General features: G+C 46.4%; 1 protein-coding gene across 2 annotated transcripts in view; it reads right to left on the bottom strand.

Moving 5' to 3' along the window:
* MDGA1 (MAM domain containing glycosylphosphatidylinositol anchor 1) overlaps positions 1 to 26559 on the bottom strand; it is a 158388-nt gene that overhangs the window by 117903 nt on the left and 13926 nt on the right. The window lies entirely within an intron of this gene.

Raw genomic sequence — 26559 nt, 5'->3', positions numbered from 1 at the left:
AGGCAAGGCAGGAGAGGTGGTGGGATAGCCTTGTATGTTAGGGAGTGTTTTGTCTACAGCATAATGATGGGGATGATAGGGTTGAGTGTTATGGGTAAAAATCAGGGGGAAGGCCAGAAAGGCAGATATCATGGTGGGAGTCTGTTACAGACCACCCAACCGGGGTGAAGATGATTAAATATTCTATAAGCAGCTGGGAGAAGTCTCATGATCGCTAGCCCTTGTTCTCATGGGAGACTTCAACTACCGGATGTCTGCTGGAAATATAATACAGCAGAGAGGAAACAATCTAGGAAGTCCATGGAATGTGTGGAAGATAACTTCCTTACACAGCTGGTGAGTGAGCCTAGCAGGGGAGGCTGGACCTGTTGTTCATGAACAGAGAAGGACTTGTGGGTGACATGATGACTGGAGACCACCTCAGGCATAGCAATCATGAGATCATAGAGGTTTTGATTCTCAAAGAAGCAAGGAGGAGAGTCGGCAGAACTGCCACCTTGGACTTCTGGAAGGCAGGCTTTGGCCTGTTTAGGGGACTGATTGACAGTCCCCTGGGAGGCAGTCCTGAAGGGCAAAGGAGTCCAGGAAGGCTGGACATTCTTCAAGGAGAAAGTCTTAAAGCTGCAAGAACAGGCCATCCCCATGTGCTGAAAGATGAGCCAGCAGGCAAGACCACCGACCTGGCTGAATGGAGCACTTTGGCTGGAACTCAGGGGAAAAAGGAGAGTTTATGACCTTTGGAAAAGGGGCAGGCAACTCAAGAGGACTACAAAGATGTTGCGAGGCTATGCAGGGAGAAAATTAGAAGGGCCAAAGCCCAGCTAAAGCTTAATCTGCCTACTGCTGTAAAAGACAATGAAAAGTACTTGTATAAATATACTGGCAGCAAAAGGAGGGCTAAAGAGACTCTCCAGCCTTTATTAGATGTGGGAGGAAACATAGTGAGAAAGGGTGAGGAAAAGGCTGAGGTACCTAATGCCTTCTTTGACTCAGTCTTTAATAGTAGGACCAGTTGTCCTCTGAGCACCCAGCCCCCTGAGCTGGAAGGCAGGGATGGGGAGGAGAATGGAGCTCCCATAATCCAAGGGGAAGTGGATAGTAACCTGCTACACCACCTAAGCACACACAAGTCTATGGGGCCAGATGAGATCCACCTGAGAGTACTGAAGAAACTGGCAGAAGTGCTCACCAAGACACTTTCAATCCTTTGTCAGCAGTCCTGGCTAACTGGGGAGGTCCCAGTTGACTGGAGATTAGCAAATGTGACACCCATCTACAAAAAGGGCCAGAAGGAGGATCCAGGGAACTACAGGCCTGTCAGTCTGACCTCAGTGCCAGGGAAGGTTATGGAGCAGATCATCCTGAGTGGCATCATGCAGCATGTACAGGACAATCAGTATGGATTTAGGAAAGGCAGGTCCTGCTTAACAAACCGAATCTCCTTCTATGACAAGGTGACTTGCTTACTGGATGAGGGAAAACTGTGGATGTTGTCTACCTAGACTTCAGTAAAGCCTTCAACACCATTTCCCACAGCATTCTCCTGGAGAAACTGGCTGCTCACAGCTTGGACAGGTGTACTCTTTGTTGGGTAAAAAACTGGCTGGGTCCAAAGGGTTGTGGTGAATGGAGTTAAATCCACTTGGCAGCCAGTCACAAGTGGTGCTCCCGAGGGCTCAGTGTTGGGGCCAGTTCTGTTTAATATCTTTATCAATGATTTGGATGAAGGGATCAAGTGTACCCTCAGTAAGTTTGCGGATGACACCAAGTTGTGCAGGAGTGTGGATCTGCTTGAGGGAAGGAAGGGTCTACAGAGGGAGCTGGACAGGCTGGATCAATGGGCCGAGGTCAACTGTATGAAGTTTAACAAGGCCAAGTGCTGGGTCCTGCACTTGGGTCACATCAACACCATGCAACACTACAGGCTTGGGGAAGAGAGGCTGGAGAGCTGCCTGGTGGAGAAGGACCTGGGGGTGTTGGCTGACAGCCGGCTGAACATGAGCCGGCTGTGTGCCCAGGTGGCCAAGAAGGCCAACAGCATCCTGGATTGTATCAGCAATAGTGTGGCCAGCAGGAGTAGGGAAGCGATCACACCCACCTCCATACGCAGCACAGGTGAGGCCGCACCTCTAATACTGTGTTATTTTGGGCCCCTCACTACAAGAAGGACGTTGAGATGCTGCAGCATGTCCAGAGAAGGACAGCAAAGCTGGTGAAGGGTCTAGAGCACAAGTCTTATAAAGAGAGGCTGAGGCAACTAGGGTTGTTTAGTCTGGAGAAGAGGAGGCTGACGGGAGACCTTATCACTCTCTGCAACTACTTGAAAGGAGGTTGTAGTGAGGTGGGTGTTGGTATTCTCCAAAGTAACAAGCGATAGTATGAGAAGAAATGGCCTCAAGTTCTGACAGGGGAGGTTTATATTAGATATTAGGAAAACTTTCTTCTCTAAAAGGGTTGTCAAGCATTGAAAGAGGCTGCCCAGGGAAGTGGTTGAGTCACCATCCCTGCAGATATTCAAAAGACATGTAGATGTGGTGCTTAGGGACATGGTTTCTTGTGGCCCTGATGATCTTAAAGGTCTTGTCCAACCTAAACAATTCTATGATTCTATAAACCACAGTGGCTGCACAAGATCACCTCTCAGCCCCAAGCCATTTGGTGGAAGACAGGCAACCATGGCACAAACCCCCGCACAAGCACTCACTGGCAACCCTGACAGAGATATGAAAACCGGGGGACAGTGGAGACTTAGCACCCCTCTGCTGGGCAATTATCTGCTCTTGATAAGAGCAGGATTAGAGACAGGGATGCTGTTGGTGATACATCCCCTCAGCAGAAAGAAGCCTTTGTACTCAAATGAGTTCCCATATAGGCTCTCACAAACACTGGTGTTTTCATCCCCCAAGCAGTGCTGTTAGGTGGGGAAAAGCTGCTATTGCACACTGCCAGCTGGGGAAGATAAAGAAACAAAATGGCTTGTCCATCGTCAGGCAGGAAGCCTGAAGCACAGCCAGGGATCAATCCATACGTAATTCCATTCTAGCACCTTATAATGCAAAGGTCAAACTTTAGTCTCCAATGCTGCCTAATACAGCACTAAAAATTCATATTCACAGGGAGTGGAGGAAGAAAACTTGTGCAACACAGAAGGGTTTGCTAGAGAAAAATTGTTTTCCTCTGGATATTCTCCCACACCCCTTTTCAACAGCACAAGGAGCTCAAGCCTGAAAACTACTGACAGCAAGCAAAACGACCTAGAGAGGGAAAAGCAAATATGACAGCTGAACTCCACCCCAAAGGAGGAGAGCGAGCACTGAAAGGAAATGCCAGCAAATTGTCAGCAAAGCTGAGGCAATGGGGGCTGCATGACACCCCTGGAAATCAAGCCAAGTAATGTTTTATCTTGACAGCATCCTTTACATCCCTGCAGTGCCTTTGGTGTGCAGAATACTAGAAAGTCCCCAGTTCTTTCCCTCTTGAGTACCAATAATTAATAACCACAACTAGGCAGACAAGCGAGCAATTCCCTCTGGTTCCAATAAGAGGAGCTGACATCTCTCTAACCCAAGCCACCTCCATTGTTTTATTCTCTTTGTTTATTGATCCTTTTATGCACATAATGCAAATTGACATTTAATAATTCAGCCGAGTTAATGGTGCTTAAATATTAAAAGGCTTTTCTCTTTTAATTAGCTGTAGCAAAATAGGCAACAAAGGAGTGCTAGATAGATGCCATTTAAAACGCTCTCGTTCAAATTCTCTAGCATTTTTCTAAGGACACGAAACAGTTGAAGGGAAATTTTGTACAAGTCTCCTACTCTCACTAGGAAGTAGTACCCATAGAAGTGTATCCAGAGGCTTTGATTCATAGAGCATATTCATCTCTGTCAGCTCTTTCTCTTCTCTCCCTTCTGCTCTTCTCATAATAAAGACAGAGGGGAAGTAAAGGAGGGACAGAGGGTAGAAGGAAAAATCCTTCCCTGTAAGTAGTGCTGCCACCGGTGACTGGCACCTGCATCTAACAGTGCAGATGCAGAAGCCTCTGATACATCATCACAAGACCAGCAACCAGGTGAAAACAGAGCTAAAATGAAAAAGCACATGTACCTAATTGAAGAGTTACAAACAGCACAGAGATCTTTCAATTATGCCCTGGGGCAAGAAAAACTAATCCAGGAAACTAATATAAGGTCATACTGAAAAAAAAAAAATCCAGATGCAGCAGGGTAAGGGAACACACATTTTTGCCTCTTCTGTTCATTATGCCAAGGGTTGAGAATGAGAGGGAAAATACACGTTACCTTTAAATCTCAGTCTCATCTCAGCTGGATCCAACGACAGTAAGACATCTTAGTCATAATGTTGCTGGTGTATGGCATCACAACTGCAAAGAGTTGGTATTATTTGCGCTCTTTTTACTGTGCATACCTCCACTCTTAATTAGCTCACATTTTAAGTCCTGGATTGGTTTGAGTTTGGGATAATGATCTCCCACCTGACCCAGAGAAGAACCATGTAGTCACAATAATTAGATATAGTAACTGTTAATAACTTCATTTAATTACAACCTATTTTCTTCAAATTTAGCCTAGACATAAGATTTCAATGAATTTTAATTACATGCCACATTTGAAGAGCCTGTGCTATTGCATTATTAAGTTAATTCCAGAGAAAGAAAGAGACTGACAAACACTAAATTCTTTACTGAGGACACTTTAAAAAATTAATCTTAATTCAAGCCAATTAATGGATTGACTTGCAAATTCCCTGCAAATTCATTCTTCTAGTGAGGACCAAGTACTGTAAAACTTCAGAGTGTAAGCTGCATTTTTCACACATAACAAAGAGATCAAATTCCCAGTTTACGTGCAAAGTTGAGTTCATCCTTAACAGCAGAGCAGCTACTTGCATTTCCACAAAACACTGAAGTCACCGCTCTGAATCTGCCAGGCAGGGCATCATGGCAAAGGGTGTCTGCACAAGCAATGGCACTCAAGGACTTCAGGATCATGGGAGGGGGCAAAGCACCAGTCCTTCTGCCCAGAAGTGACAGAGGTGTGCAGCACAGCCTTGTTCACAACCAGCATCCCCCCATGCACACAGGAGAGGGCAGTGGTGCACATACCAGAGTCAGCCCATTATACTTTTATGACGGATTTTAAGGTGGGGATATTCAGATGCAGGAACTGCTACTTTATCTCCCCTTCCATGCAAATGCTAGAGGAGGGTCTTTCACAACTCATTTAGACTTGGGGTACTCCCTGCCAGTTGCTTTGGCAGAACATGGGGAATCCCTCCTTACCTCTATAAGGCTCTGCACACAGGGAGCCTTTTCTGTCACTCTGCATCTGCCACGAGTGAAATATTCTTGACACCATAACAAACAGTTTGCATAGTTTCCCTTTAATCGGTTATCCATCTACTCTTCTCCAGCTGTGCAACACATCTGGCCACAATGACTCTCCTGGGCAGGTACTCCTCAGCCCAATATTCTGCTTATTGTTGCTCAAGAGACTTAGTAGGTGACAGGGGAGTAAATATCCACTGGACAAGTTGCATCTCCAGGAGTTTTTCTGAAAACTGATGGGCTTTGGGCCACTACTACAAAGAGCTCTCCTCAACGAGAAATGCCAGATGTTGGTCCCAGGAGCACCCCCCAACCCCTGCAAAATCAAAGTAGCTCTGGCACTGCCACATCCTGGCTATGTTGTGGAGTTCATTCTGACAAATAGCTGCAGCAGATTGAATTAATCTGTTTAGAGGAAGGAAAAAAAAGATAGGGAAAAAGGAATATGGACTTGTGAAGAGTTTTGAAATAAAAACAAACAAACCTGATTACAACTGAAACACAGGCAAGGAGAAGCAAGGCAGGCTGATGCTGGCTTGGCCGCTCCCTAGTGAGAGACCGATAGCAATGAACTTGGGAGCAAAAGTTCCACAAAGCAAGGTTATGAATTTATTACTCTGCTTCTGTGTGGAGTCAAAAGATCATCTGATACACCAGACACTAGCAGAGGAAATTGGGGAAGCGCTAATGCACGTGGGACGGTGTTTAAAATAATTTCTCAGCTGGTTGATTGCACAGGGGGTAGGGAGAAAGATTAATTCTCTACCCAAGATCATGCATTTGTGCAAACATTGTTGAGCAGCTTGTTCAACAGGGGATTTGGGGACTAACGCAGCCATATCAAAGCAGCCAGGGTCTAGCTGACAGCCTTGCAAAGGAAGCAAGATGATCTTTGACACTAAGGAAATAAAGCTCTGAGAGACTGAAATGCTGACAGGCACCAGCCTCAAAGCTGAAGCGTGTCTGAAGAGGAAAGCTCTTTAAAGACTTTTGTTCTCAAACACTCTTCTGCAAGAGAAAAGGCTTTGGCCTACTTAGGCAAGGCCAAGGGCAGGCTAAGACCTCAGTGTTTTTAAATCACTTACCCTCAGCACCATTCGATGTTCTCTTGATATTAGCAAGAAACTTCATTTTATTTAAAACACTCCTGGGCCTTCAGCTGTTTGTGGAATGACAGAGAGCAGCTCATCCCATGAAGAACAAAACAGTCCCTTGGTTTCTGAAGGAGGCAGAAGGAAAGCAAGCTCCCAAGGAGAGCGAAGTCTTAAACAAGCATCCTTTCTTAAAGCTCTGAACCAACCCAGTCTGCTGCAGAACACCCTTGGACAAATTAATACAAAACTAGGCAGTGGGCTTCCCATCTAAAAGAAAAAAACTGTTTGAAGAGGGAAATTGGCACAGTTTCTGAAAACACACTTACCTGAACCTCCATAGCATGGAAACTTGATGCCACCCCCTAGGTGAGAAAGCTCCTTGTACTGCCCATCAGGCAAAGAATCGGTTTACCTTCTGAAAGCTAGTTTTGCCCCCAGTTTTAGCCTGCTCCAGTTTTCCACAAAGGGGAGAGACTCCAGATCTAGTTACAACCCAGAGGAGCATAGCTCCCCAGTAGCCCACCAAACTGATGGCTGACAGGGACAGTGGAACTATTTAGCAGTGTTTGTCCCACAAGACATGTCACCAGTTACCGAGGCACTACCGGTTTGTTTCACTGAGATGGGCGGCACGTCTATCTTGGGGCATTTCAAAGCCCTACGTGACAAAAGATTGCTTCTGTTATAAATTACATTGTGGAAACAACCAATAATGAGTTGTTTGTTGCCCTGTCAATGCAAGTTTGAGTATTGCAGATCACTTCTGCTAACCCTCATCTGGAGGGACACGAGTTGGTCTGGACAAACTTATGAAATTGGCTGGGAAGTCATGCCTTGCTCCAGCAATGGATGCCACCAGAGCTGCTCCTCCTTCCACAGTCCAACAAGAATGTGTACTGATGGAACACTCGAAAATGAGCCACTCTGTCACATATTACAGTCACCACACCTTCAAACTTCTCTCCCTGTTTGGTCATGTCCTAAAACAGGCAGGGAACAAAAAGTTCAGTTATCAGCCATGTGATTCCCCTGTTGCTGCCTGCCAAGGAGGCGGGGCAGGGAGCCAACTGAAGTAGCTGGGGAGCTACTCACAAAGCACCAAAGGATTTCACATGCAACAGCAGCAATGTTCCAAACCACCAGCTGCCCTTGAGCACTAACAGCAATAGCTCTTCAGGACCCTGTTAACCACAAACTTTTTCAGCCAAACTACCCCAACTCCACCCAGGAGACATGGCATCCTGTATTTTTGCTCAGTTACATGGACCCAACTGTCTTCAGTTCATGGCCTTCACCCTCTACTACTCTCATGTATCACTGCTCAACTATGACACCAAGGAACAACACAGCGTGGGAGTGAAACCCAGAAACTGAGAATAATCTTCAGTGAGCACTAGTCAGTAATAGACTTGATGTGTGACCTTGGGCAAGCACATTCTCTACTTGGTGTATCTCTCTCTCCCCTTGTATATTTTGAATAATTGTACTACTGCATCATGCAAGGTACTTCAAAGCTTATTGTTTATACAACTTTTTGAAGATGCAAACCACCATGTAAGTGCTAAGTATTACTGTGGTTATTACCTACCTCACAGAGTGTTATAAAGCTTCGTAATTAATGTTTGTAAAACAAATCTCTGTCATTGGATGCAATGTGCTAGAGAAGTGCAAAGGATTAATATCCTCAGTAATCTGATGTGGGTTTTAGTGTTTTGGGCAACACTTAATAAAAAATAATTAAAAACAAACCTAAGATGACACTGGTAGGAAGCATGAGGAGGCAGGGCCGGATGCATGTGGGTTCATCCTGCTTCCCATTAATTAAGCCCAATACCATCAGTCTCCAAGACAGTGCCAAGTATTTTCTTGCTCCTGGTGATAATCGCACATTAAACTTAAAGGTGATTCTGGGTAACCAGAACTCTTGAGCGCCTTACAGAGACTTGCACTGCAGTCAGGAATACCAAACACAGCTGAAGCAGCACAGCTTTGACCCCACAAACCCTTACACAGCAACTGCTGCCTCAGGAAGTGGATGGGCAGAGAGCACACAGGTGCAGGTATGCTCAGGGACCCTACAAGCACCTAAAAGAGAGTCAAAAAAGAGCTGGAAAGCCACCCACAGGGCTCCACTCCCATACACCCCAAGTCCCTGGTCTCCACTCAGGAGCCTGGAGGAGCAGGGAAATATCATTCCTTTGTCTGTGCAGGATTCAAGACCCCCAGAGTACAGGCAGCTGCCAGTCCTGCACATGGAGAGCCACTAGCTCAGTGGCTCTGTATTTCTTCAGTATGAAAAATGTGGTTACTGAAGTGTTTTGCAGTGCAGCGACTTCCATGTGCAACAGAAATGGAGGAGCCTTTGGAGAGCTTCTTCGAGAACAGCAACCACCAGAGAAGAAAAATTTCTGGCAGTTGCTCTAGCTGCCTGAGTACCAGCTTTCTTCCCAGTGCAGCAGATGCAGACAGAGTACCCCCTCCCAACACCCCCATACATGCATTAAACAAAACAGCCTTCCAGGTGCTTCATGTGACTCAGTTCCCACCACACGTGCCCCTGTACCCGGTGGTAGAGGCAGGGGCTTTTTGCCTTTACACACACAAGTTGCAAAAGCAGCTCCCTGGCAGACTCCAAAATCAACAGGATGTCCAAGCTGCACAGATTTTTCATGTAACTGTTAATTAGGCTTCACTCTTATTTACTGCCTTTGTCCACATGGTGTCTTCTGGTGCCAATTCTCTTTGGTTAACACCGAAGTGATAAAAGCGATACTGGTTTTTCCCTGCATATGTGCATACAGACATGCCGACAACTTCCATAGGCAAGTGGACCAACAGCAATACTCAGAGGAGCTACAGAAAGAGCTCAAGGAACCACACCTACTACAGACAGAAGAGTCCCATGGTACTTGCCAGGTCAGCTGCAAGCCTTCCCTACAGCCTGCTCCACAGTGATGAGCCTGGTCAATATTTAAAATGTCCCCAGAGAAGGATCTCCACAGCTGCTTTCATGTTTGCATCAAGGAACTTGTTCTGGCATTCAGCCGAAGTTGTCCCCACAGACAGAGGTTTAGGCCAGGGTGGAAAAACAGTACCCAAACCACCTGTCTTGTAGCAGGCTTGTCATCTTTTTGTTTATCACTCGAAGGCACACAGCAAGGGGATCTGAGCGCATAGTATGTATTACAGTAATAGGTGTGATTATTAGCAATCTTGGTTGGGCCTGATACACCACCACAGCAAGGAAGACACACATCTTCTCTCCTCAGAGGGCTTCAAGTGATGATGAGAAGCAGACTACACCTCCACAAGAAAGACAACAGCCACTTGAGGAGTCCATGGGATGGGGTGGGAGCATGAGAAGCTAAACAAACACCCTTCTTCAGATAAGAGGCTCCACTCAATACTCACTTTTAAATCCTCAGAAACCACTTCCCCTCTACACTGTCTCACTTGAGACTCAAAAGGAATACAAAATGTGTGTGACACCACGCAGCAGTGTAACATACCTTCTCCTCTCTCTGCCTGATGCAAAGGATCAAGCCAAACATCACCTCACCATCTTCAGTTTTACTGGGGAGAAGTTGGAGGGGGTGTGTTTTATTGGAGGATGCTCTGGTAATCCTTGCTATACATGACCAGTAAGGACACAAGATTAGCATCACCAGCTGCTCTGCTAGGAAGTGCAACATGGAAAATTTTATGTATATATGCAGTGTGGAGCCATTAGGAAGAACTGCCTCAAACACCTCCCCCTCCCCATATTGCAGTTCACAATTCCCCGTGTCATGCCCGCTGCACTCCCCTTCAACACAGCCTTTATCTTGTCTCCTCTGCAGCCTGTTACTCCAAGTGCCATTTCCCCTGCTGAAACACAGGTGATACCCCTTTCCCATCTGCACTGCTGTAAAGCATGTTACTCTCACCAAAACCATCCAGGGCAGCTGGCACATGCTGCCGAACGAGTAGAGAATTCAGCACCTACTGCAGCTTGCCCTTAGAGCGGAGATGCCAGACACCCCAGCGGTAAGAAATCGCTTTACCTCACATTTCACTATCATTTATCTTATCAAAAAGACTTTATAAGTACACAGGTGGGGGAAGGGGACTGCTTCTATGAGAAATAAAACACAGCTTCCTCTGAGGTGGAACATAGCTGACTAACAGGCCTCAGGAACATTATCTAATTGCTCAGGCTAGAAAGTGAAAAGCAATCTAAACTGATTTGAAGCTTCAGAGGGAATTAGGGGAGCAGAGTATAATTACCTAAGTTGGAATTTGGCCAGAACTTGTGGGGGAAAAAAAAAAGGGCAATTCTAGTCTTCAATGACCACAAACAATCAGGAACTTAGTTTTCCACTCCTTCCCAGAGTGGCACAGGCACACATTTGATTTCATTCACGCTAACATTATTCTTTAAGGAGGAGCTTTGAGGTAAAGAAAGATGCACTGGATTTACACCAACATAGCTGTCAATTACATTCCAGCACCATGCTCTAGAGAGACCATACTGTCTCATAGCACTCACGTGACCTCAACTTTGGGAATATGCAGATTTTCAGCCCTTGAACTTCACAATTTTTAAAATTCCCCAGCAAGTCTTCAACAAAGTAAGTACAGACTAACAACCAACTGCAGCCAATTCTCAGAATATTACATATCTGTCATTTCAAGACTTTTCACAAAGCACCCATGGAAAAAGAGCAGGTTTTCTATGCCCAGCTATTGGCTGCACAGCTCTGAGTCCATGCAACAGGACAGCTGCACTGTCCTGACTCTTTGCCCTGGCAGAAGATCCTGGTGGCAAAGGGCTTGGCCAAACCCTGAATCCCCAAAGCACATGTCGGTACTGCTCTTAGGAGACTCAGTGACACAGTGAGAAGAGACCGGAAAAGCTTGCATTATCAAGGCTGTAAAGCCTTCAATCTCATTTGCTCTGGCATGCTGTTACTTTGAAGCTTCCCTGGTATTCTACAAGCTGTGAGAAGCAGCTGAGCCAAATCTGGTCCGTTTTAAAGGACAGCCAGACTCTCACTCAGGTCTGAAAGACTACACAGCTGCCTGCAGCTCACACGAAGTCCATATGTGGGACAGGTCATGGTCACTGCTTGTAAAAAGCTGCCAGCAATTTCTGCCTGGCCCTTTTCCACCTCCAACCTCACAAGCACCTGTGAACAAGTAAAGACAAGGTTGGTGCCCTTCTGTTCCAGCCTACCCAGAAACAGAGACAAAACTGACAAGGTCTGAGCCCTGACTATTCCTGTTGTAGATGTGGCCAGAGCAGGCTGGAGTGCACAGAAGACCCTGGAAAGCAAATCCTGCTTCTCCTGTTCCATGGGGAAGGGGGCTTACCCTATGGCAGTCATCACCAGCCCCGAGAGCTTTGACAGGCAGCTTTCACAGAAGATCCAAGCCTTCACAGAAAGAAAAATGTCACAAGTTAAAGCACTTTAAAAACATGTACCAAAAAATAATTAAAAAAAGGAAGCCATTGGCAGTAGGCTTTGCTCTCTACTCTATAACACTTCAGTTCTTAATGGTGAAGCAGGGTGGTAGAAGATGCTAGCATCTCCAGTCCACTGTAGACTGAGTGAGGTCACAAACACTTGGAAAGTGTCTTGCACTGACCTTGGAAAAAGGTCCAGAGGAAGCCAATGATGGGTTTTCTGTCTCTAATACGTATGGATCCAATTCCACCTTCCACTGCAAAATTGTAATGTTCACTGCAGTTGATGGGAATTACACCTATTTAATAGACGGCAGAATTGATTTTGTGATCTCAGGTGTCTGGGTCTGCAAGATTTCCAGCCCACATAACTTTAGATAAAAATCCAGCAAACCCCAAAATAATGAAGTCTCTGAGATTCCACAAACACTGCCTCACTGAGCAAAGCTCAGAGGTGGCTGGAGCTCAATGCAATCACAAGCTTCTGCTAAATTACCTTGGGCCAGAAACATCGCAGATCAGGACATTTCCAGCCAGGCTAGTGACTAATGTCATGAGAATTGCTACCTAAGGGATATTTTTATTGCTACTCTATTGCTCCTGGGCAAAATGCAAAGGGGATGATGTGTACACAGAGCTGCAATTCCCATCTAAGAGTTGAGCCTAAGCTTCACATCAAGCTGTTTGACTTTACAAGCTTTGCTTGTCACAGTGCAAATGCAACGATGTGTTTAAGGAGATCCTGTTACTAGACAGAAAGAGTGAGAAAGACAGCAGGAGCAGCTGTCACCTGCTGAGATGTGGCTTTGCAACTTAGTCAGTGTCACGCTGAGGACTGTGAAGTGTCTGACAGGAGCAAAGAAAGGTCACGGATATATATTTCACTAGTGGATCTTGGCACCTTGATCTACGCACCCCTGGGAAATGGGAAGACTCCTCAGCTTTGCTCCCCTTTGTGCTCTCCTCGCTGAGCTTCTGAGCCAAGTTGAGGGCAAGGGGCTTCTGCCAGAGCCAGCAGGTGCTTGGCAGCTGGGGGAGTTTGATGGAGATGGCAGGACAACGACCTGAGGCATGAGGACAAGCATCTACACCTTCTGTCCCAAAACATTTAATGTTTTCTGCAGCATGGGAAGCCTCACCACGGTGGAACAGCATGTGAGGCACCACCTTGCCCCCACAGCAGTGTGGAGGAGAAACTGGTGCCACACTGAGCAACAGGCTGGGAGCCCAGCAGGGCTCACCTCGCAGTGCCATTCCACAGCAATGCCTGCTCCAGACCTAAAGGCTGCCCCAGAGTCCTAAAGATGAGTTTAGAGTATTCAAGCAAGATTTTGGCATACAATCCCTGCTCCCCTCACAGGACGCAGCATCTGCTCTCTTCCTCCCTTGGGAGCACTCAGGGAACATTACTGCATTCAATTTCAGCATCCCTTCGCCATTAACAGTAACTCAATACCAGTGAACCCTGTGGACCTGGGTGATGCATTGCTCTCACTGCGCAGAAATTACATTATTTAGCAGCATGCTGGCCACAAACTGCATCATTTTGTTGGCTTTTGGCCATAGTGATGGTAGCCCACTAGGATGGGGAGTGGAGACAGCTTCCAGGCAGTGGGCCCTGCCAGTGGCCTGCTGCTTGCCTCTCCAAAGACAGACAGCAGAAAGAGGTGCTGTGGCACCATACCCAAAGAAAGGTTGGAGGAAAGGGAGACAGACACATCATCCCTCCTCTGTGGAGGGCAAGTGGTTAGACTGAAGGGATTTGGTTCACTGTTCTTCCCCCCAGCCTTACACAGGCCTCTCATCTGCAAAGGGAAGATGCTCATGCCCTTCTGGCAGGCTGCTCAGCAGCTGCACAAGTAAGGGAACCAGGCACAGAGAGATTAAGGATAGCGACCAGGATGTTTAGGGAGTCAGCAGTTCAGTCCAGGAGCTCACTGTACTTATTTGCTCCCATAGCTGTAGCACTCTGCAGCAATGTATTGGTGAGGAACAGCCTCTTTGGTGCTCATCCTTGCAACTTCCAGTCCAACAGCCCAGTCACTTGTCTATCAGCCTCCCATGAAGGAAATCACAGTACAGAAAACACCACAGCCCTCAGGGCCTGTTTTCTGTAGAGTATCCAGCACATGTTAGCACAGGCTGCCTGGTGCATCGCCACCCTATAGTAACTGCTCATGCCACACAATACCCCAAGAACCTAGAGGTGCTACGAGATTCATGAGCAACCTGATTTGCTGCTGGAGAGATACAGCCCCTGAGGAATAACACAAGGGAGAGAAGCGATAAGCATGCAGCAGGACATGGAGAAAGCCTTTGTGTTTATTAAAATAGCATCTGCTAGTCACCTACTTGGCATCGGTTGGCATTTATGCTATAAAGCAGTTCCTTGAGGCAGAAGTTAGCGCTCCTGGAGTAACATCAGCAACCCTTTGAGACGCACAGAGTGCAAATGCCTTGTCCTGGCAGGAGGATGGGAGCATGCCCTTGCCAGTTGCCTCCTCAGCTGCAGGTCTTTCACTTCCAAACTGCCCCAACACACGGAGGCCCCGAGCCTCCTGGAGCCCTGTCTCACACCCACACAGCTCTGCAGACTGTGCTCCCTGCAGTTTTGGACTGCGTGAAACACCCAAGCGCAGGGAGGAAGAAAACAGGGGAAGGGGCAGCTGGAGATGCAGGACACTGCTGCTGCAGAGCAAATCCTGTCAGCTAGACATGTGACCAGCCGAGCCACGAAAACTACCTGTGGAGGCCATGCCCCACAGCAACTGCCAGCACTGCCCTCCCATTATCCCAGTAATGCACATTACGGTAGGCTGGATCCTTCAATGGGGAAGGCACAAGGTCTCCCACATAACTTCTTCAACCTCAGGTTTCAGGCGACCTACAACAGACTCCTATTCATTGCTTAAGCCATATTCCTCAAAGTGGAGGTTGATCCTTGCACGTTAACATTTACCGCTTCTTCCTTTGCATGCTCCTTCCTCATAAAACTAAACACATGTAGGCTGTGTCATGGTCTGTATCACCCAAATCAGTCCACTAGCCACACAAACACATCCATGTGGGGCCACAGCCTAGCAGCAGTTTAATGTGTGTTGCCATACCAAACACCACTTGAGTAGGGCAGGAGAAGGAAGAACATTAAATATGATCTCACAACAGACATTAAAAACCTCCTGCAGTAATTTAAAAAAAATCCCAGAACAGAATATAAACCCATGGTAGGCTTTTTGTTTTGGGGTGGGTTTTTTGCTGTGGGTTGTGTTTTGTTTGCAACCAGGCAAGCCAAAAGACTAGTGCAACGCCGGACATTCGCACCAGAACAGTGAGCAAATACAGCATTTCACCATTCACCTCCCACTGATGCTACTAAAAGCACTGGGAGATGCTCCCATCTATTCCCAAACCAGGGATTTCCTGCTGTATCCTGTACTCTTGCCCTGAAGCACTGCACAGGATGCTTACAGCTCTACATGATGCAGCTGAGTAAAGGTAGTGTAAACAGAAAAACCCAAGAAAGCCAACAGCTAATGACAAAAGGCTCAGAGTTCCCTTGCATATGCACCAGTGGCAATAGTGCTGCTGGTCAGACACTGTTACACTGGTTCCCACATAAAAGGCATGAGTTAGAGACCCAGGGAAAGCAGCTTTTCAGCAGCTGTAACGGACAGCTGCTGTGTCAGGGGTTGAGGAGGGTGGGAATCAGTGGGGACTTTCAGTCCAGATGCAGCCCCATCCTAAACTGTTAGCACTCTCACGGGTGTGAGAGTGCACTGGGAAGGACTCACCTTGGGAGGCCACTGGAACCATCCAGGTCTGTAAATGACTTTCCCAGGGCACCAGGAAAAGAAAAAACTCCAGGTTCACCTGGCTGGAGACACACATGCTGCTCTCCTTCCTCCAACACCTTCCTGTCTAATGCTGCTGGCTGCCAAGCCCATATGAGGCAGGAACATAAGGGGATTTGTTCTGATGCAGCATAGAAAAAAAGGAATAACCTACTCCAATTGTTTAGAGAGAATTAAGGTTACTCTCAGAAAGAAAGCATCAGGGATCAGCATCAGACCTTCCTGGGAAAAAGCAAGTCTCTGCTCACTTGGGGGATGGTATTTTGTTCAAAGACCAAAGAGCAGTTAGGTACAGGGCACAGAACTGTGTTTTGAAACAGGAATGGGTGTGGTATGAGCAAATTTCATCTTGTAATGTGAGAATTGTCTTGGTTTTTCTTGGATTACATTTCTCAAACTCTTTTTTTTCCCCCACCCTCCCAGTCCCTTCCAGAACTGAATTATGCCTCTTCTGCAGATACAAGGCTGGTGAAGAAGGAGAAAGCACCTAAGCTGGGAGTCCAAAAGCTTCAGTTCCTCGCAACATGCAGTGGTCAAAGAGACAGCGTTGAATCCACTGTGGCTGTCTGGGCTACAGCACAACTGCCCAGCAAACCTGCTCCCCACTGCTGCTCACACAAACTCAACCTTAACTCATGGGGAGAGAATGGAAAAGTTTCCATCACTGCTATTTCCTGTGGGAAGCCAGGGTTTTGGCCACAGTCCGCTGCATAGATAACCACAGTACAGACCATCCCCACACTGCCTCCAATTCACTGCTACATTTGATAGGAATCTGTGGTCTGAGACCCGAAGTGTGAACTGCTGCTCATGCCACGAGAGCTGCCAGGGTCAGCAGCAATGGCCAGTGGAGGGAGCCGATCCCTCTGGTGTCATGGCATCAGATGCAGCCTCTGGAGCCCACCCGTGCAGAGAGGCTTGTGCAGCATGAGATTCAGAGCTGAAAGAGACTTTGAGCTGAGCCGTGCCCTCCCTTCCTGACTCATACCAAGCCCCCAGCAACATGGGCAGGCAAGCACGTAAATAGGCAGATGCGAGTGAAGCCTTCAAGGATGGCTCCCACTAGCACTTCAGGGAAACTAACCCTGCCAGTGGTGTTACCTCATAAAATAAAGTACACCGTACAAGACATTAAAAAGAACACAAGAATACACGCCTACTGAGATGGTGGAAGGAAGCAGGTGCTATTTTCCGTAGTCCTGAACCAGACAGAGCCTGATACGCTTTCTAGGAGAAGCATGATGAATCAGTCTTGCACAACAGCACAGACACCAAGAGGCTGTTATTCTGGGGACCTGTCACAGACTGTTGTGCATCCCAGGGACACACTAGGTTTCTATAGATATCTTGCATGCTTTCTTAGTAACCGTTTCCAAGCCATACTCCACAATATATGCTACAAAACTTTAAATGTCAATTGGAAGAAACAGCTTACTTCGGTCTTTGTAACTAGTGAGTACTACTGATCACTCCCTATCATCCCTTCCCTAAGCATGGAAGAGCCACTCACAGCATTTTCTCCCTATAACTGAGGCAAAGCAGCCCCCAACAGCCTTGCTGTGTGGTCCTACGCCAGCAATCTCCTCCTGCCAGGTTGCTGCCTGGCGCTGCATGTAACATCCTCCCCAGGAGCAAGCACATAGCTTGATACCAGCTTAGCTCCGTCTCCGCAGCACAGTAGCTTGCCTGCTTTGCTGCGCGAACCAACACTGCAGAGGACAGTCAAAATGTTAGAGACAACAGAAATGGTTCAGTTCCCTCCTGTGCCACAGCCCAGCTGGAGGGAGACAGTGGAGTGAAAGGGGAACATATCTGAAGGAAAGCCAAGGACCTGCAGCTTGACAACTGTTTCATGTCTCATTCTTCTTTCTGCTAAAGCCCTGGGAACTGGTCACACTTAGGGCAGGGATTGGACCAGGCAGCTGGCCTGAAGGGCTTAAAATCCTGCACCTGATGGGAGCTGACCACTGGTGCGCGTCAAGCAAGTGGCACCCTGGATTTTAATTGTCCCCCTCTAGCCCACTTTGCTAGAAAGCCTGGAACAGCACTTGCTCTGCCTGTTGTCCAGAAGCCATGCCATAAGCTGGAGGAACAGGGCTCTCCTTCCTTTGGGAATGTGGCTGGCAGCCCTCCTGCAGCCGCTGGCACCCTTGCCAGCTGGGCAGAGGACCCTGCCCTCCACGAGCCCTCCCTCCAGCACCCTAACAAGCCCTGTGCTGACTATAAAAGCAGCAACAGCGCACTCCACAGCCCCAATACTGTTAAATACTCTCCTAAATATTACAAAACGCTGCTGTCATCGTCCCCATACATGCTCCCCTCATGTCATCGACTGCAGGGACCTCTGCTTGACTGCTGTAAAAATCTCATAAACTTCCCCACTCTTTCTCAAAGCTGGAGTTACTGCTCTCCCTGGGACCAATGCTGGTTCCCTGAAAGTTATGGCCAAGTCAAAAATAAACCCTTGGTTTAAAAATTGCACAGATTTTAGATGTTTGTTTATTTCTGCTTTCCTATCCCCTCCCTCCTGTGTTTCTATGACCATCACCAAATTCAAGCAAGCATAACAAGGCTAAGGACAATGACAGACAATTTCAAAAGCTAAAAATAGCATAAGGATAAGAAACCCATCCTATTACTCCCTGCTACTCTTACCCTTTGCTTTTATACAGTGGAAGGTTTTCCTCTCTTCCCCTCTATACTAAAAGGATTTTTCCACCTTAGGCTCCCATAATTGGGCAAGTAATAGAAAACAGGCAGCATGGTGTCACCGGTTAATGTGGAAGCCCAATGTAGACTTAAAGATCAGGAGCTTGGTTAGTTTAGAGGTCTTCTCCAGTTCTTACGCATTTCAAGATGATGTATTTCAAGACACAGCACTGACTTTTCTGGCTTTCTCAGAGGCAGAGTGAATGCTCCTACACATAAACAAGGGCTCTCCAAATCACTTTCTCATCTCTCCAATCATGACTTTACAACTGCCTCATTTCCAAGATAGACAGGATAAACCCAAGGCTGGCATAGGCACCAGCAGGAAGCATCTGGCATCAGACCTGCTGGTGACCCAACAGACACTGGAAACCATGAGCCTTGTCAGGTTTTTCACCATTATTGAGATTTTTGGTGATTCTTGATAGCCAGATTTAACCGGATTTAAGGGATGCTGAGATTGTTTCCTCATCTGGATGACTTCTGAAGCAATAATGTTGACAGGCAGCCAACTGGGAGGAGTGAGAAGGGGAGCTCGACATCCTTATGGCAGTCTTAGCACAGCTTTGGGTGGAAGCTTGTTGTTATCAGGCAACTTCTGGCAGACCCCAAGAATGCGCTGGGATCCAGCAGCTCCTGTAGCAGGCTCTCAATCCAAGAAGCAGCACCCACACTGGCCCTTTCCAGCAAGGACAATCAGGGTCAAGCCAGTTGTGAGCCCAGTTGATCCAGGCTGAAGCCCACCGGCAGAGAGAGGCAGCCATCCATCCTCAAAGGAAACCTGTTCCTCACTCAGTACTGGCAGCACATGGAGGGGAGGTGTAGGCAGGAGGCGGAGACCACCTTTACCCTCTCTCCCCAGCTTTTTAAAAGGCTGCAGGGAGGGAAGTGGTTCAACCCTCTCCTGCTAGCCTTGCCTTTCAGGACAAGTAGATATAAGCGGACTCAACTGCAGTAAAGAGGACTTCAGACACCAGGACTGCTGAGAGGCTTATACCCCAGCATGAAAACTCAATAGGATATAGGGGAGCATACACGTGCAAACACATACACCCTAATGGCATAACTCATCTGAGGAAAGGGACCTCCTCTCCTCTCTGGGGCAACTTTGACATGGCAGGTCTGTGCCTCCTCCCTGGGAGGTGAGGGATACGCAAGGGGATGCAAAGGGCTGCCCCACTCCCCTTGGCACACAAGCCTGCTGCAATGCCCAGATAACCCAAAGAAACAGATGGAGGGCACCCAGCTCAGAGCTTAATCAGGCTTTTTTTCAGCCAGTTACCTGGTTCAAAGTTGATTCCCACTTGAGAAGCACCATCCCACAAACCCCCATGATGGGGCCCCCCTCTGTACACTGTGCAAATTGGAATACAAATCAGAGGAAAAAGCTTTCCTCTGTTTGAACAAATTGCTATAGATTCACCCTCGTCTCAGGTCAGAGCCCCCGATGGGAAATATTTTCACTGGCTGACTGCTAATAGACTTTGGAGCAGCCATTGGATCAATACCTGAATAAGAAAATTAGCCAAAGCACACAATCTGATTTTGCCTTGTTTTGAATTACAGCAGGTTTGTATTTATTTCACTCCCTTTTCCCTCATTCCCTCTCTAGCATGCTTCCCCCGTACTTGCTCCCTGGTTACCTATCTATCAAATCTAGTCAGATTTGTGGGAATATAATAAAGTACGTGCAGGAAGATATAATGCCTTTTGAAAAATGTTTACATGCATTAATATTTCCTAGTGAAACTGCAGCACTGCCACTCCCTCAGAGGAGATGGCTCGGGAGCAACAGCAAAATTTTCACACGCGCACCCCCCTCAAAAAAGCTGTATGCAAACAATAAAAAAAAAAATCTGCATAGCAGGAGTGGAGACTGGCTGCACACTGCCTCTCAGAAAACCCAAGAGGTCAGCAGCGAGGTTTCAACATTGAGAATAAAAAATTTTTTAAAAATAGCAAGCAAAGAAAAAAAGGAAAAAAAAAAAGCAGCTCAGTCCTTTCATTCAATACTGGTAGCAATGAAGATGTATAACTACACCTGGGCTAGATTTCAGATGCAGAGAGGGCGAGACAGACACTAGAAGTCATTCCCATTTTTTGAAAGACTTCACCAGCAAGGAAACAAAGTTGACGCCTCTCACAGGGATTCAGCGCTGTGTTTCTGGCAGATGAACACACAGACCTACCGAATCCCTTCTTGCTAGTTTAGAGCCTATTTCATTTTAATCTCAGAATGGCCCCACAAAAGGGAGAGAGAGAGAAAAAGAACACAGATACTAAGCACATTTTAAAAAATGCTACCAAACCAACTGTTCAGATAGGGCACATTGCCCAGATAAAATTCAGTGGGAGTAAAATAATTCCTTCTGCTTCCTACTCCAGCATCCTACTCTCCGTGCCCCCTGCAATTGTGTCAAATGAAGAGAGAAAGCAAAACTCAATCTTCAGCTTCCTGCTCCAGCACATCACGCTGTGGAGCAAAGCCACCAACTGAGTGCCTATGGAGAACTCAAAGTGTAAAGAAACCCCAGAGCATTCAATGTGAGAAGAGGTCCCCCGTCACATTAGTACACTGCAAGTAGCTTTGAACTAAAACAGGCTGAGTGGGACCTGACATCCCCTTTACAAAGCTTCCCTGAGAATCTGGACCTCTTTCTTCCTACCCAGTCATTTACTGCTACGCACTGGGCACATGACCTTCTTCCGTTGCCATGGTACACAGCGCAGGGCATCTCCTGGACAGTCCCTGCTTTCTAATCTAGCAAACTGCCTGAGTATCCCAAGAAAGATACTTCAAAATGCATTTGTATGAATGTAATAATATATATTACATATGCATACACATGTGTGTATACATCTATACATATCCATATCTCACACACAGATTTTACTTCCTGTGGTATGTGGTCAATGGGTTTGTTACTCTTTTCCACCATCTCTAACCCCATGTTAGTTTAATCTTTGTTAGACTCACAAAAGAATACTAAGTATAACTATTACCAGAGATTATGCTGCACATAATGGTAAAAACGTACAAATGTCTACCAGTTTCTCTGCTTGTCTGTGGCAGGTGACACCAGGAGTGTTTATCAAAGAAGTTTAAAGAGGAGGATAGACCAAAAAGCAATCCTTTCCGTAAACACCTTGTAGCAAGGACCATCTCATCTGAATAAACCAAGAAAGACGTTTTCTTCAGAAAGCAACACTTACATACTGGATCAAGTCCTGCGCGGAACCACCAAAATGGTCAGGCAGCTGGAACATGCAGTATATGAAGAAAAGCCGGGAAAAGTTTAGGTGGGTTTGTTTATTGGTTTGGTTGGTTGTTTTTCCCTAAGCCTTAAAAGATGGACAAGGGAGATCTTATTGCTATTACCTAATTAGGAGGGAGCATGGGAGAGGACAGATGCACACAGAGGCAGACTCTCCTCAGAGATGCGTGGTAAAAAGAAGGGCAAAAGTCACGAGATGCAACACAGGAAATTCCCGTTGGCCATACAGACAAAAATGATTTCACCATGAAAGTAATCCAACACCAGAGGGGCCCAGAGAGCTTATGGACCTTCCATCCTTGAAGGTGCTAAAAATTCAACTGGATGAGGTCCTCAGCAACCTGCCTTAACTTCAAAGTTGGCTCTAACATCAATCTAGCCCCACTTTGAGCAGAGGGCTGAACCAGATGACTTCCAGATGTCCCTTCCGACCTCAATTACTCCATGAAGTAACCAAGGCAAGAACGTGCTAGATTAGACGAGAGGGTTTGCTCTGTGCCCTTGCCTCCTCCAGAGGGCAAGAGAAGCTGTACCACCTTAAAAATACACACCACCCCCACCCCCTTGACTTATGCTAACAAGATTTCAATTTGGAGATGCAGAAACAAGGTAAAATACCAAAACCACCAAGGAGGACTGTCATGGACATTAGCCATATTAATAGTGTATTTTTCTTTTGTTTGGGGCTTTATTTGTTTTGGGGGTTTTTTTTTTCTTTGTTTTTTTTTTTTTGTTGTTGTTGTGGTTTTTTTTTTTATATATTTGTTCCATTATTGCAGATGTTGACAGATGTGAACAAGGGGTTTTACAGTTTGGGGCCTCTAAACCAGCCTGCAGTCCAGCAGTAGGAATTTCACTGAGATTCAGACTGCATCCTCCATTACAATTACTTTGGTGCAGATTTAAATCTCTGGGCCTTACTGCCTCCCAGGAAAAGGTACAAGGAATGGAAAGATGCCACAGATTAGATGCAATCTCAGTCCCAAGGAAACAAAACCGTTGGGTTTCTTTTTCCTTTAAATACAAACATAGATCTCCCTCTCCCCTCCATATATGGCACTGATTTTCACCATTATGAAGTTACTGTACTGTTTTCCCCCTTGAGGGCCATAAAACCCAGAAAGAGCTTCTGAGAAGGTGGCTACAGAGCTCCCAAAACAATGCAAAATGTCACAGCTTTCCCCAGGCAGGGATTCCAGGGGAATCTAGCAGACTAACAGAGAGACAAAAGCCGTTTTCCTCAAACGGATGAATGATCCCTTTGCTGTAGTGCCCACAACTGTACTGCTGACCTAGGGCATCTCACTGCTGCTGTCCACAGGCATGCACGCTCCTGGGGGAAAGCCACCAAATACTGGAGAGGATGAATAGACCAGCTATGAAAGGGGAAGAGTCACACTCCTCGGAAGCTGGAAAGAAGGAAAGAAACATTGCTCCACAATTTAAGCAGATGAGAGCTTCATGCAATTCTTCAGTAAAAATGACCGCACTTTATTCAACCTGGCCACCCACAGATGCTGCAGAACTACTGCAGTTTTCCACTTATTACTTATGAGTTACCTGAAAAACAACAAAACACTGATCCAGCAGCAATGCACATTATAAGCAAACAAGTATCATGAGGAGACAGCCTCCTTTCTCCACGCTGGGAAGTTTGGTGTCCAGAGGTTGTTCTGTCCTGGAACATGGAGAAGTTGAGTTTTGGCTTCATTTCAGTGTCGGCACTGGGCTGACAGGTACCCTAGCTCAGCTGGCCCCCCACCAGGAAGGGCAGTGCTCCAGGAGAACACCAACCCCAGAGGCACTCAAGCACTGACACACCTAGAACCAGCACTTTTTTTCTTGAGGGTGATGAGAAGATGGACGAGTAATCTGGGAATGTATCTGCCCAAGAAAGAGGTAATAAATACAAAATAAAAAGCAAAACCATCAACAGTGCCTGTGTTAGGAATATTATGGACTGAATTCACATGTGTAAATCTACACATCTAGTTGGCCAAAGAAGAGGGTGAGCCTGGAAAGATGTCTCTAAATAGGAAGGAAAGCCGAGCAAGGGAGTACTGGGAACCTGAAAAGTTACTTGACAGGAAAAACAAAACAGCTGAAAATAAATTTGCTCTCTCACTCTTGCTTTAGAAAGGAAGCAGTGATGACAGTTCGCACCAGCAGAGTGAACTGCTGGTGAAATGCAAGAGCAGAGACTGTTAGTGGGGCTACAGAGGCAGCCCTGCCTCAGTTCACATCTGGTCTCACACACAGCCCCCAAGACACCCAGGAGCTGACCCTTGAACCCAAACTCCCAGCTCCCTTATGACCACCAGGCTAGGTTCTCACCCCAGTGAGATGGCATCTTTAATGTCAAATGTGTATGAATAATTACAAAAATATTAACAGGAAGGAAAGGAAGTCCATCTGCTCTGGAGTATTTAGCAGGGCAATTTAAACACATTATCCCTGGGACCTTCTCAGATATTTCTCTGGGAGTAAAAAATATAATGTGGCTACATTTGACAGAAAGAGCCTAGATCCACAGCAACTTTGGAGGCCTGTATGCATGCACACAGCTTCTACAGCATACAAGGTATTTAGGAAATAAAGACCAAAGCAGCAGGTGCAGGGTGAGAACCTACAGCACTGCTCAGACCCTTATGCCACCCACACGGAGAGCAAGCCCTGGAGTATGTGAACCACCACAAACTAGCCATAAACCCAGGAGATGGAGGAGGACAGAGTTGTCATGCAAGGTGCTACCTGAGGGAACGTCCCTTGGTTGCAAGGGCAGCTCCCCTCCCCTCACTCAGCTGCCATGTGCCACTAGCCTGTATCTAACTCACTAAAAGTCAACCATTCAGATTAAAATCAGGAGAGTCAAGCTGCAAATACCAACCCTCCCAAATGGAGGCTGGTCACAAGCACAGCTGGTCAAGCCACACACACAAACACCATGAGGTAGACTAACATCCCAGTAGTGGAGAAGGACATAGGTAAAGCACTCCACTATGCTGAACTCTCTAGCCACCATTCCTTCCACAAGTGCAGAAGATATGCTGTGCTTCTCCAGAAGCATTCAAAAGCTTTGTAGAAGAGGGTCAGGAAAATACCCCTCACCAGCACCATGCCTGCTACTTAATCTTATTCACACAAAAAGATCAAACCAAGCTTCCAGCTGCTGTTTGCCTTCAGTGCTATAACTCAGTATAAAGGTATCGCTGGCAGCATTTCAATGCCACTTGGCTTTCCCTTGCTGCTGCTTCAGTGGTAGGAATTACCATTGTATTTGGATATTTGCATGCAGAGAAGCAGGGGAAAAGGGCTTTCTTCAGTTGCAAACCTCTTGCAGGATTTTGTTTGCATACTCATTTTATGTGCAAAAGCATACAGTTAGACTTTCTTTGCAAAGCCCTCTCTCACTGAGCCAATATGTGTATTTAAACTAAGTGATAATGTATCCCTTTAATACAGCTTTTATTGTTCAAACAAACATTATTTTAAGCAAAGTGAATTCAGCAAGTGTGCTGAAAGTGAAACAACAGGAACCGAGGAAAGAGACAGGGCCAAGGGGAAGATGGTGTAACAAAGTGGAACGAAGATCCCCACCACCAGGGCCTTATCTCCAAAACCAAGTGAGATCCTAAACACTAGCTCTATTTATGTCCCTTCCTTCTAGCTGTACTTTTTAAGGCCACCAGAAAAGTTAAGGAACAAACATAAGTAACAAAGGCAAGGAAAAAAAATTTCAACCAGTGTAATGCAATTAAGCAGCAGAAAAGAAAAATTCCTCTTATCCCAACACCACAATCCTGCAGGAAAGCAAAGGATAGGAAAAGCAGACACCAAACAACTCTTGCAAGCTACCTCCAATTCACTCTGAGACAGCAAGTCAGGAGAGCAACAGGCCTGCCGTGCCTAGAAAAGGAAACTCAACTAGTATCATATACCAGAGAAAACAGTCAAAAAGTTTTGGGGTAGGAAAGATTGTTTTTCCCATTATTCCAGACAAAGCAACGAAAGCAGAGGCATGACTTGATGAGAGTTGAGCTATAGTTCAAGTATAATAAGAATTATCCCATTCTGAAATAATCACAAGCATAAATCCTCCAGAGTATTCAAGTCCTCCAAGTCCTCCATTGTGGGGTTTGAAACCAAGCACCCAGACACTTTTCAAGCCCAGAGAAATGAAGAATCCTCCTACAGAAACCACCATTTCAGGGAATAGATCCAGAAAGCCCTGACTACAGACCTCGGCCCCTCTGGCAGCATGACACCTAGCTTGCCCAAGTCCCAAGGCACTGCACTCCGGTTGTACAAAGCAAGCATCCTACTGCTTTATAAAGCAGGTTCACACTCGAGGATTTTCTGTGCTTTGATGACAGATCTGCTATTGGGTTCTCCAAAAGCAGCTCGCCTAAGGCAGCTCGGGGGCTGCACAAGAGAGTGGCAGCAGCTCAGTGACCACAGCAACCAGCCATCAATGAAAAGATGCTCACCAATGCATCGACGCGGAAACTGCCACAGAACTAAAAGTCTTGAGTAAAAAATTAATGGTGATGGGGGGAAAACAAACAACAGTTGTCCATGAAAACCTGTAAACTACTAAGACAGGGCACCACACAAAAAAAGGAGTTTGCCTATTTATGCCCTCCCTTCACATCTAGATGGAAACACCTCCCTGAAATCACCAGCTCTACCCTCAAAACATCTCTCCAAGGCAGACAAATGGCACCACCTTCCATTCGCACAAGCAGAAGGCCAGGACAAACTAACAGACGTGGCCTTTTGGGGTTTTTTTGTCGTTTTTCAAAGGCCTTTTTTGGTTTTTTAAAACATATTTGCCTTA

This window comes from Phalacrocorax aristotelis, chromosome 3 (assembly GCF_949628215.1).
Source record: "Phalacrocorax aristotelis chromosome 3, bGulAri2.1, whole genome shotgun sequence".
NCBI lineage: Eukaryota > Metazoa > Chordata > Aves > Suliformes > Phalacrocoracidae > Phalacrocorax > Phalacrocorax aristotelis.
This window is presented reverse-complemented; position numbering and strand designations above follow the sequence as displayed.